This window comes from Pinus tabuliformis, chromosome 4_1, assembly GCF_031772625.1.
Source record: "Pinus tabuliformis cultivar Carrire ecotype Pingquan chromosome 4_1, CPIR1, whole genome shotgun sequence".
Classification (NCBI taxonomy): Eukaryota; Viridiplantae; Streptophyta; class Pinopsida; order Pinales; family Pinaceae; genus Pinus; species Pinus tabuliformis.
In genome coordinates, this window is record NC_142303.1 from 517824353 (window position 1) to 517837447 (window position 13095).

Below are 13095 nucleotides of genomic sequence, written 5' to 3' on the forward strand. Positions count from 1 at the left end.
CCAGATCTAAAGCAACATCATTCCTATCATCATCTTTAAACATAGGAAAATTCCTTTGCCAATCTACCTTCGAAATTTTATTTGGAAAACCTAGAATGTGATATCGACTCATGGGAACATACTTTGATCCAATGAAACCATTTTGATAATAATGAATTCACTAAGAAATTCTTCAGGCTACCGATTCATGAAGAGTAGAGTCACCATAAAAAGTTCGAACCTTGGTATTCTTTGACACTGGAGTCACTAGGTGAACGATTTCAGCCTTCCGGTGTCTGATCGATGTTCACCATCAACAATCAAATCTAAACTTGATAGATTTTGCTGAGGAACATAAAACTGCGTTCCCCAGTATAGCCACCAATATGTTAGTGCCTAAATCTACCTCAGGCTGAAGGAAGGCAGGTCTAGGGTAACATCAAACCACGCTTAACCTGGTAGCTAGACCTACCAAGTTAGGAGGGGACTCTCTCCTTGTCAATATTAGGAAAATATAGCAATTGAGGCTTGAGATGACTGATGTAAAGACTAATTTTAGTCTAGGTATATGCTTAGAGGAGTTTGATTGAAATTAATGTTGGTTTGCTGGCTCAAATGTGAAAGGCAGATTTGGGTCTGGCGAATGGACTCAGTCTTGCAGAGTTTTCTGTGGGGCGAGGTAGGAAAATGGTTTAGTACTTTGGATTAATCAAAATGGAGAGTCTTAAGACTAGTGAGGAGTTGGAGAGGGCATGAGAGTCTCAAGAATCCTCTTCAAACTGTTCAAAACATAGAAAACTAAACAAACCCTAGGTAGAGCACTACAACATCAATGAATTCCACCTTTATCCTTGATTCATTTAGTTTAAGCTGAAAAGAGAGAGATGATGGTATACATAAACACATGTAAACTTTAATTACAGAGGGAAAAACAATACCAAATCAAATTTCCACAAGAATCCCACAAAATGCTGCAAACTCTGTTCTATTCCCTTGCCAAACTGTAGAGATGAATGTACAATAATGCTCAAAGCATTCACAACAATCCAACCTTTACAAATGACTGAAAAAGTACTAGGTATAGGCAACGAAAAAATCATGCTAGCCTTTAGGGGTCGAATTCATGAGTGTAGGAGCTATTTCAACAAGATCTAAACTAATAACTGAAAAGTAGGCAGTGGAGTAGCCTGCCTCTAAAACCTAGGAAACTAATTCATTCAATTCAAACCCACCTAACATGATGTATCTACATCCATGAGTGAATTTTCAACATTTTTTACATCAAAGTCCATCAAGCTACATCAATTTACATCATTATTTTGACCATGAGAGAGAAAAAATTCAAACTAAAAAAGAAATAGGTGAAAAACAAAGTTTTTTGGCAAAAATGGCAATTTTCCAACCTGTGCGCCACGCCACTTTCCCTGTGCGTAGAGCCTTTTGTAGTTGAGTTTGGGGGCCTTCCCATGCACCAAATTTTTTCCAAGTTGGATTTTTGGAAAGATATGTCTGTTTGCTTTCTAGAACGGGTGGAATTTATGAATTTGGTGTCCATTTGTCCCTCCAAAAGTGAGCTCTCCCAACACTGCTTCCCGTGTGGCCAAAATGGGGCAGAGAGGGAATTATTGAGGTGTTTTTTACCCTTTTGGAGGCCCAAAACTTGACAAAACTTTCTAGGAATTTCTAGATATTCATAATTTTTCATGAGGAATCCAACAATGTAGATTTTTCCTCCAGACGAGGTATCTAGCAAAAGCGAGTGACGGGTGGTGCTACGCACCAGGCAGAAAACCCTGTTTTTTCCTTCAAAATTTCAAAATTGTCAAAAAGTGTGCCAAATTTCTTGAAATTTGGGCCGAGTGACCTGCATCAAGTACTATGTTGGGCTAAGGAAGCTTCATCCAAGATCTTTAGCTTATCTTGCTCTTTCCTCCTCCTCAAAGTTTTCCTCAACTTGGCCTTTAAGGTCCTTATCCTCGCTTCGCAACTCTTGTTTCTTACCAAATAGTGATAGGCCATGTGCCTCAACATCTTTTTCTCCTTATTTGATTTCTCAAGAAACTTCTCCAAGTGCATGTTTGTCCTCTATATCCAAGATTCCTGTTCAGCCTCAATCTCTTGCTCAAGTGGTGTCAACTTGACTTTCCTCCTCTTTGCTGCTTGTCGGTTTTCTCTTATGTTTTGCAATTCCATGATAGTCTGATGGTCTTCCAATGGCTCGTTTCGTTGCTCAAGCTAGTTTGTGATCCACTTAGCTATTTCCACTTTAAGAAATAAGTCATGAATGTCAGTGTCTTGTTCTCGAATGATCTCCTTGAGTTTTGAGCTTTGGGAGCTCAAATTAGTGTCCACATCTTGAATCAAAATGAAATCTTTCTCCTGACCTTTAGAAGGCCCCTCATCATGCAATGGTTGTTTGCCTTTGTCCTGTACCTGCTTTTCTATTGAAGGGAACAAGACCCCTTCCACCTTGGGTGGAGATAGTACTCGTTTGGCTGCTGCAAATAATCTACTTGTACCGTTTTGGTAAGTGACAAATACTGACACACTAGTGGTTTGAGTCTCATGAACTTATTGCTGATGTGAAGGCCCTCCTTCCTCGTGAAAAACTGAAGGGGTCACTTGAGGACTTGTGAAAATCTCATGTGAAATGAAATCATCCCATGAAACATTCAGCAAACTTAGCTAATGCAAAGTGATAGATGTTATTGTACTATTGATGAGGAGGTTTCCTCTACACCAATGTGGTCATTTTCTCAATGTTCTGACACATGAAATAGGGGAGGTTCATCGTCCTCACTCTAGTGAAATGCATCAATAATCTGACATGATAAGTCCATAAGCGATAGAATCTACCTTCACAGCTGAAGTATTTGATTATGAGTTTCATGAGTGGAACATATGTGTCCTATAGGTATATGAAAGGGAAGACCCCACTGATTTGCTTATGATAGCCAGCCTTGATATAAGGCTCATAATGTTATTTGTCCACTAGTTGTCCTTTGTTCCACTGTTCTCCTACATTCAAAATACCTGTTGCTTCAGCTATAGTTTCAGGTGTCAAAGTGAATGTAACACTTGCCAAATTGACCTAGTCATTGTGAAGATGGAGGACAAAAAGTCTAGCAAGCTCATGGTGGTATTTCAATCTTTCCACCATCTCACTAAACTGGTAGCAAGACTGATGTTTGAAACATGCTACTGCAAGAGGACAAGCCAATAGCTCTGTGAGTGTAGTGCGCTCCTCCCGGATGTGCTTTCCTCCCTTGTATGGTTTTCTTGGTGCATGAATTTCTTGGGAGGAATCACTCATTGTTTCCTCATCCCTTTCATAAGCTAAATATGTTTCCATATTTGCCACCATTTGGTTTTCAATGATGAGTATGAAGAGATTTTATATTCAAAATAGGTGTTTTCTATTTGACGAATGGGATTGATGAGTGGGACTGTGAATGAGAGGTTTTAATGATGGATATAGTGGTTTCTAGGAAGTGATAGGGTTAAGGTATACAGATTAGGGTTTGGGAGTAGTAGGAATTAGGTATTAGGGATTTTAGTTTTGGGGATAGGGGGTGAGATGAGTGTGAATGGGAGAGGGGAAGGGGAATGAAATTTGGAAAGTGTAGTGGAGGGAAATGAAAATGATGCAGGGAACAAACAACAACAATGACAATTTTTTAAAACCCTAGACAACTTTTTCAATGGATTGTGCAACAAACTAGGGTTTTATCTTTCACCTATTGAAACACCATGAAAGCTGATGAAATCTCTTGCAAAGGCACTTAGGAAGTTTCTACTTACTTGATGAATGGAGATTGCAAGTTTTAGAGCTAGATGAGGTCGATTGGATGAAATTAGGGCTTGGAGGGTAAGTGCGTCGTGCCTAAACACAGGTGCACTACACTTCTCTGGTGCGCCATGCCCATTGAAACTTCAATGTATTTTCTGATCTTTTGTGTGCCGCGACGACCAGGTGCGTCGCGCCTCAACCCAAGTTCGCCGCACTAGGAAGCTTGGCACAATTCTGATGCGATTTCTCCCTTTGCTCACCAAATCACGATTTTGACTTTGTTCTTTCACTTCTTTGGCACAAATGAGCTCTTCAACCCAAGAAACACTTTATATACAAGGGACTTTAATTTTTCACTTACAAAAACCCACTTTTCTAATGTGTGCCTTTCACTTTGGCTTTTAAAACTCTATTTTGGCAGTTTGACTTGTTTTTTGAAAATTGATGGACTAATGCTTTGAATCTCTTTTCTCTTTTGCAGGAGCTGAAGTGCAGGAGCTTGGCAAGGTGACCAGGGCTGCATTTCCAGACTTATTACATATAGGAAGAATAAAATTACATGAAATTTATATACATAGAAGGAAAAACTCTGTTTTGAAAAATCAACTACTGAGCATGTGATTATTGGATTTTTTTATACTGAGACTTTATTTGACCTCCTCATGTGCCTGCTAACCATTATTGAGCTTTTACAAGACTTTGATGGGAAAACCCTAGACCTAATGAGACCTAAAACCCTAAAAATGACTTTTGCAAATATAATGGCAGAAAATGACTGTAAATGACCTGAATTTGTGAAAATAGGCTAGTAGGTAAAGACCATGAGGGAAAATTTATAATATGCTACTACCATCAGATGATCCATGACCCTAATGGAATGCAATTGGTCAATGAGACACCTAAACTGCAATGCAACAAGAGAATTTTGATCACTGATCGAGGGATGAAGATACTGACACTAACATGATGTACTAAGAATGTCAATCTCAATATAATATTTTTTATTTATATGTTTGATTGTGCCATTAACATTCATTATTCGATTTTGCTAAATACAATGCAGGAATACGATAAATACAGAGCAAAGTGTAGGCCAAAAAAAACTTACTAATACTTATTTGAACACCCTATCATAGTCTACAAACCAGCCACGCAATAAAGTCGAGCTAATCTAGAATTCAGTCTACCCTTTTCAGAGAATTAGTTGCTTGGTTTATGATATGTTTTACTGTTTTTATGTGTTCTAACGCCAAGTACGCTGGATATAGATGACCTAAAACACAGGCTCAACAGTTGGGTTGCCAATGTAGCAGAATAGAATTAGAAGATGATTTGAATTTCTACCAATGGCATGAACGCCTTTTATGTATTTAGCGCTTAGTACTTCATTTATAGAGAAGTTAGTAGAATATATATAATGCTACTACACATTATAGACTATAATGCCACAAATACATGTTTTGAGATACAATTATGTTCTAAAATTGCAGTACAACACGTATGTGGACATAATTCTTCAAATGTACATTTATTTCCTTTGAGAGTTTGTTTGAACAACAATTACTATCATACTCTGTTATACCCAGATTAGAGATGGCTACTCCTTGTAATGGCATGGAAGTAGAGTACCTGAGCTTATGAAAATTGTAGATTTCAGCATCACTGTAAAACCAATAATTAACTTTACTCTTTGTTCATGAAATATATAAAATTCTATAGTTAACTTAATATATGTAAATTTATAAAATTTTAATATTTAAACTAGAGATTTACGTTATGACAAGGTTACTCTATATTTCCTATTAACAAGATTATTAAGAATGTATTCACTAAGCAATCAGATATCTATTATCAACCACAATTATAAGAAAAAATCTCTAGATATCCCTTGAAACAAATCTTTAGTATCAAATTACAATTAAAAGAACTATTCTTCATCTATACAGCATGTAAGATATAATCACGCTAACGCCATGTATACATAAAGTGGGTTAATCACATACCTTATTGTTCGATGGTAATCATACATAAGCTACCTAATTCATTAGATAGAAACAATATGTCAATATGGTTGACAAATAAATCCTTTCCATGCTGAAGCTCCCAACACAACCCCTATTTTAGTAATACCATCTTCAATACTTACTTGAATTAACTTAACTATTTTATCAACGCATGGGCTTGAATATATACCACTTAGTAATACTATCTTAAATAGCTATTTAAATTTACTTAGCTTTTTTATCAACGCATGAGGCTGAAGATATACAACTTTCAAAATACGTGATCTCTAAACAGGTGTCATCGTGGCAATTGACCAAATTCACCGACCATAAATTCACCATTACAGACATTAAGCGGACTATTTTTTCATCGATCTGTACTTATATTCTCTCCTCTTATGATTGTAGGTAAAAAAATTGACTTGTTTAACTATGACTATCATTATATTCCATCTTACTATGACCAGCATTATATTCCATCATCTTACTAAATGGCACAAAGCTTTTTACATTAATTTATGTTGTTATTATGCTGGAGCATTTACTTGCTCCTTGAAATTACAACATAATGACGTTGTAATCTTCCATCCTACTATGACTATCACTACATTCCATTCTACCAAGTGGCATAAAGTTTTCTAAACTAATTTATGTTGCTATTATGTTATAATATTCCCTTGCTACTTGAAATTACAACAATGTTGTAATCTTTGATTTTTTAAGCGCCAAGCATAGCAAACACCATTGTAGTGTTAATTAAGTTATAAAAAGATATGTATATAATCAAAATTTTATATATAATATTTTTGAATTTAAGTATTGTGAATTATATTAAGATGAAATATTAAAAGAGATCTATAACTATTATATATAATTTTTCGTAGATTTTTATATTGGTCTTAAGGTTTTGAAAATGATGGAGAGATGAAAACAAATGATTTAGATTTTTAATGAGGCTTGTGGAACAAATATAAACAAGCTCTCACATCATCCCCATTATTCATATATGAGATTTTAGATTTTTGATATGGAATGTGGGCATTTTAAGAAAGTATTTCATACCATAAATTAATTTTTTAACCTTGATAGTAGTTAGCGAGGAAAATAAGGGAGAGAATTAAGCTCTAAATGAGGCTTCTTAACTCAAATACCATGATCAAGGCGTGGAACAACCATACACAAACTTTATAAGGGATCTTTAACCTCCCACTATGAATAGCAACATCATTAGGAGGTGTTTCCCATTAAGGATGGGTATTGGTGGCTTGAAAATGTTTTAGAGATGAAACGAGATCCTTTGGTGATGCTTATAAAGGTTGTTGGCCATGGATAATGCCTCAAACCGCCATGCATGATATTTATAGGCATTGTTTAGATTCAACTAGGAGTATGAGCATTTTTAGGATGTAATATGTAAAATAGATTAGTAAGGCGTTAATGATCATGGGGTTGGAAAAAGAGGGCCTTAAGCACTGAATGAGTCTTCTCAAATTAACAATTATGGGTGAGGCCACTAACCATCATATATATCCTCTTTAGGAGATCTTTGCTTGCACAAAAAAAATATGATTATCATTAAGAGGTATTGCGTAATATAGATAGTTGGTGAAGCTTTGACTCTAACTCATGCCTCTCTATCATGATGTTCATGGATGAGACCTTAAAAAGCAAAGCATGACCTCTATATGGCATATTTAGACTCCAATTAAGAATATGAGGTTTGTTAGAAAGCATTGTGCACCTTGAATCAATCTTAGGGACTTAGCAATAGTCAAGGAATGAAACAAAGGGACATGGCATGTAAATCATCTGTCCCAAGCTAAAGGATTGTGAAGATGCCTCAAACTAGGATACATAACCTCATTAGGGGATTCATATTAGATTCATATATTATAGGCCACACGTAGGTATTAGGGCTTGAAAACCATCCAATGATTAAAATACATCACTTAATCTATGAATGAGGTTTATTTTCTCAATGGCCATTAATGAGGCATTGAATCATTATATGTGACTTTCATGGTATTCATCTATAGTACTTGATGTACTTGACATAATCAAGATTATTCAAAGGTTTGACATAATCCATTATAGGGTATGTAATTTAAATGATCCAATATATAGTGAGAAATTCATTTTAAATTTGTGTTTTGTATTTTTATTATAATGTTGCATTGAGCTAATTCTTTTATTCCCCAAGGAAAAATCGTAATTTTAATTTATAGAAAATGAAAGTTGCATGTTGTAGATTCCCAAAGGAATATCAAAAATACTTAGTTTACATCATAGATGGCTATGATAATTTGGCTAAATACAAAATCCTAAAATAACATAGATTTTCAACCATGAACTGAAACAAGAAACTAGAAGCAACTACATCTATCAGCCATATACACATTGGAATGGAGACTAGAAAATATTAGTAGAGTCGTGTATAATTCCCAAGAAAATTATCTAATCAAAACTAGTAAATATGCTCCCAAGGACCTGATGACAAAAAACCATAAAGTTGCTAACTGTTAAGGAGAAATATCAAGTCCGCATGAAAATAGGAGTGGGTCCCTCTATGAAGGAACAATGAAAATACTCAAAGTGATATCCATTTCACTGCTCACAAATCTGTCATGAACCCTAATTCGGCTAAGAGCCAGCTTCCTTGGAAAGAGAATCAACAATGGAAATGCACTCCTTGTAGATATGATGACAAGAGATATAATCAAAATTTCACTTAGTCAATACTAGGATAGGTGTGATTGTGTGCATGATATAAATAGATACTTAATTGTATGAATTTATAACTAATCAAAAGTCACTAAATACTTGCAACTGCCAACAACATTTTTCAAGAAGAAATTTTAAACATAGAAACTCAATATATTTATATTTGAAACTTGACCCAAGCTACTCCTACAAAAAAAATAATGACTATCATAGGGAGAAGGAATTTCTCCCCCACTTGACATATTGTTCCTTTCGGATGAATGATCAAAATACCCCCATGGGAGGGACACATCAATTTGTTCTTCACTAATAACATGAGGCCTAAAGGACTCCTCTTCTTCTAGAATCATCTCATAAATGGAAATCACCAGGCCAACTAGGTTTTTGCGCATAGATACTTGTCTTGAAAAATAAGACCATTTCTATCAATACAAATATCCCAACATATTAGGAGTGGCAGGTTTCTCATTTTGGGCTTAGAAGCCAACCACGACCAAGAATGTTATGCATCAGATAAAGAGATTCCCTACCACTCTTGGCTTATAGAAAGGATTAATTTCACTATAACATCCCTAGTTAAAAATCCATATAATAAAGTTAATAAAGGAAAAAAAATTAATACCAAGGTCATGGGACACATATTCCAAGATGAATGTTGGGAAAAAACATAGTGATAGGGATCACTGGTGATTAATAAATGGCTATGGAAATTGGCAAAGGCAATGGAAAATACAAAGAGGAATTAAATGGCATTTTATTTGTGAAAATAATGGAAAATAACAGAAAAGGAAGGTGAAAGGTCACAGATTTACATGACGAGGAAATTCAAGGAAAATTAAGGAAAGATGAAGAAAATAGAGGGCTTAATGATAAAAAGGATTTTGAGGACCAATTCATGGTTTTTTGTCAGTTTTAGCTTGAGGCACTGTCTATTCTCTCTCTATCACACTCTTGCACACTTAGAGTTTTATTGGGGCATTCTTGGGGCACATTGGATTTGGAGAAAGAAAGAAAGGAAAGAAGGAAAGAGAAAGGGCACATTAGGATCAATAGCTATAGTTATATTTCCTTGTAGGTACCGAGTTTCATTTATGATTTACTTGTTAATTTTGGCATTCATCGTGTATTGTTATAGACATTTTTGTGCCCTACAACCCCAAGCATGAAATGTCCATAAACCAAGGGCTCCTAAGTCCCTAAAAGTGTTGTTCTAACCCCTAAAGGAACAAGGTCAAAAGATTACAGCTTCTCCCAGAAGTTCTCCATGAAAAACTACTCAGAACTGGTCAAAACTGGATCATTGCACTTGCTCCATGGCTAGAGTGCGATGCATTGCACCTTGTACACACGGGAAGTGCATTGCATTTCAAAAAGCCATTCTATGGGGTGCGATGGATGAGAAAAGACAAGTGGCGGAGACAGTTCGCGAGGTGGATGATCATGGAATCTTCCAGAAACTTCTCTTGAGACACTTGCCCCTCAGAATCGCCCAAGGATGAGTGAGAGATCAATGAGATCTCCAAGTGGCATCAAGAACTATCAGAGAGAAGACACTAATCAAAAACCTAGAGCTGACTCACACCTCTGCAAATATCTATATATAGATCTCTCATCCCAGAGATCCAAAGGGGGGGGGCTGGAATTTTGCATATTGTAAGGAATTGTTGTTGGTTTCTAGAGACAAACATCAAATTGTTGGGTGATTTATGCTTTGTTTGAGGTGAAGAGGGGCTTCTTTGATGGGAGATTGATGCTGGGTCGGAACCACTGGTTGTAACTCCTCCTAGATCTTTTCTTGTTTATCAATAAAAACTATTTGAGTTCTCCTCCATGCTTTTGTATCATTGATTCTTGTTACATTTGTATGGTTAACTTAAATCTGATCCTAAGTTGTTTATGAATATAGATCCATGTCTTTGTATAGTGCTCTGCTTCTGTGATCGTATAGGTACTTTGTGAAGCTGGGCATGCAAGGGAGCAGGTAGCTGGAGACTATCAAAGAAGAGAGGGATTGGATCAAAGGATTAGCGCAAGACACAGGTTGGTTCTTTCTATTCCTCTCTATCTATAATTCATAAAGGAAATACAAAAGTAGTTTTTCTCTGTTTGTTTCTAAGGTAGTTGTCACACCTTAGTGGGATAGAGCAGTTCTAAATAGACACTTTTCCCTGTAACAAAATGGCGACTCCACTAGCCATGTCTAATTAGTCTGTTTGTGTATCATTCTTTGTTGTTTGTTTCATAAACTTATAAGTAGCTTTCGAACTACATTTGCCATAGCAAATGCAAAGTAGATAACTGTTGCGTCAATCCATTCACTAGATCTGTTTATGATTTAAACAGCTGATTCACAAACTATCTGATTGCCCTTGTGATAGCTATTAGATCCTCCTTAGATCTACCCCTGATTGTTGCATTACTGATTGCTTTTTACTCAGCCAAAAACCAAGGACTGAACTGCAAACTGTGACCTGGAACCTGGACAGAGTCTCGTTTCTGGCCCAGCACAGGTACTGTTCAGAGATCCTGAATTTCAGTGCACTTCCCGAAGGGGCAACCTGCGCTGCATTTCAGATTCTCTGTGTTACAGGTGCACTGATCAGACTAGCTCTGTGCAGCTGTGGTTCCTGTGCTTCATTCTTTCCAGTTCTATCCCTGAATTTTGCTGCCTGTGATCAGTATATGTCTGCTTGAAACCTCTTTTCCTTGTTGTTATTCCGCCTCCTTTTTACAAAAGAACTGTAGATGTTTTTGTGTGTTTGTTGAGTCGTTTACAATTTTCCTTTGCAAAAGTATCATAGTCGTACTGTCGTCCTTTGATTTGAATCTGTCGCAAGTGTCAATTTCGATCATAGGAGAAAGTTTGACTGTTGTTGATGGTCGATTATCCTATTACTATTGCCTTTGGTCTGAATTTGTAATTTTCTAGTGTCAAGAACGAGTGTTCATTTAAAAATCGTAAGGTGTCGTAATCATCTCTGTTTTTTATTTCGAAAAAGAGCTTGTTTATATTTGTCGGTTGAAAAGAAATTCAGATTTGTACATCAACTTTCTTTTTAGCATCAATACTAAGAAAGTCAAAAAGAAATACATGCATGTGCATTTGCATATAGACAATTTGTTTGGCTTGATTTAGGAAAGTGCATTTACAATGTGCTCTTTGCTCTTTGTGAAAAGATTCTATCTTTCTTTTCCCCTAGTAGCTAGGATTTTCATTGCACAAAAGAGATAAAAGTTTGTTTATCATCTTTAGATTGCATTTTAGGAATTACATCTACATCTCGTGGTGAACCCGAAAGGAAAACTTCATAAACAAGATCAACTTAAAATAAATTCAATGAATCTAACAATGCTTTGGAACTTAACGTACAACATTTAGAGGTCTAGGCTAGAGATGTATTCCGGCGTCGTAAAGCCTGGTAACTGTTGTCCTCACTGATGGTTGGGTGATTCCTCCACTTTGAGACAATAAGTGCCAGTACGGACTTGTGCTCCCACGTACCGTCGAGCATATTTTGGGAGACCCCTATAGGCTTAAATCCTTTATCCTTAGGAAGCCGTGTCTGCCGCCCTATCGATCACAATGCACTGAACACAGCATTCAGGAAGATTGACTGTCGTACCGTAAAAAGTATTCTGCAGTTTTGCGATTGGTTTGGTACTCCTTCTACTTAGATATCCAGAGCAGTCCCTTTCATTCCTTTTCAGACTCCTTAACGGAAAAGGTCCATCTGAGCACCTGTCACTTCAGGCTCATTAAAAATCGAAGGAGACTAGAGTCATCTTTTGTTTTTTCTCGACTCTTAAAAACTGAAAAAACAAGTTGTGTCAAAGCGTATAAAAATTTATTTTAAACGGAATATTCATTACCCCTTTCCTACGTTGATCTTGGGTTGAGAAAATGGAGTCCACCAACCAAGGAATTCCCCTTGGAGGAAATCCTAGTCCCTTCTCCTCTTGGGGAGATGTTGGTGCACCCCATATGGCCACATTATCGCTTCCAGGACTGACAATTGGTTTGCCTGTATGGCTCTTCTCAACCTTTGTCGTTCAGAACACCACTATTCCTGAACAATCGAATCAGCAATTAGACGAGTCCAGAGTTACCCACCAACCTTCTACTTCCTCTAATTCTTCCTCTCCTCCTTCCTCTTCGCTTGATGGGGCTGGTAAAGCCAAAAGTCAAGTTCCTAAGGAGAAGAAGGAAAAGAAGAAGAAAGAGAAGGAGAAGAAGGAGCCAAAAGCGAATGGGGGCAAACGAGTGTCGTCTAACAAAAATCCACACACTACACCAACCAGGCCTAAATCGCCATGTGTCATTTGCAAAGGAGACCACTTTCACAGAGATTGTCCTTGCATCCCTCGGATCTTAAGGGACTGGTCTCCTCGTTTGCAAAACCCGGTGTCGTCAACCTCTGATGATCATGTTGAAAACGCACCGTCAACTAGTGAAAGTGAAGCCCCAGGACAAAAATGAAAATATAGATTTCCTTGTAAACTGTGCGAAGGAGATCATGCCATCCACCATTGTCCCTTCTTAGATGAAGCTAAAAGATTTTTGGATGATCGTCCGGTTTCACTGTTACGACTTCCTCCTGGATA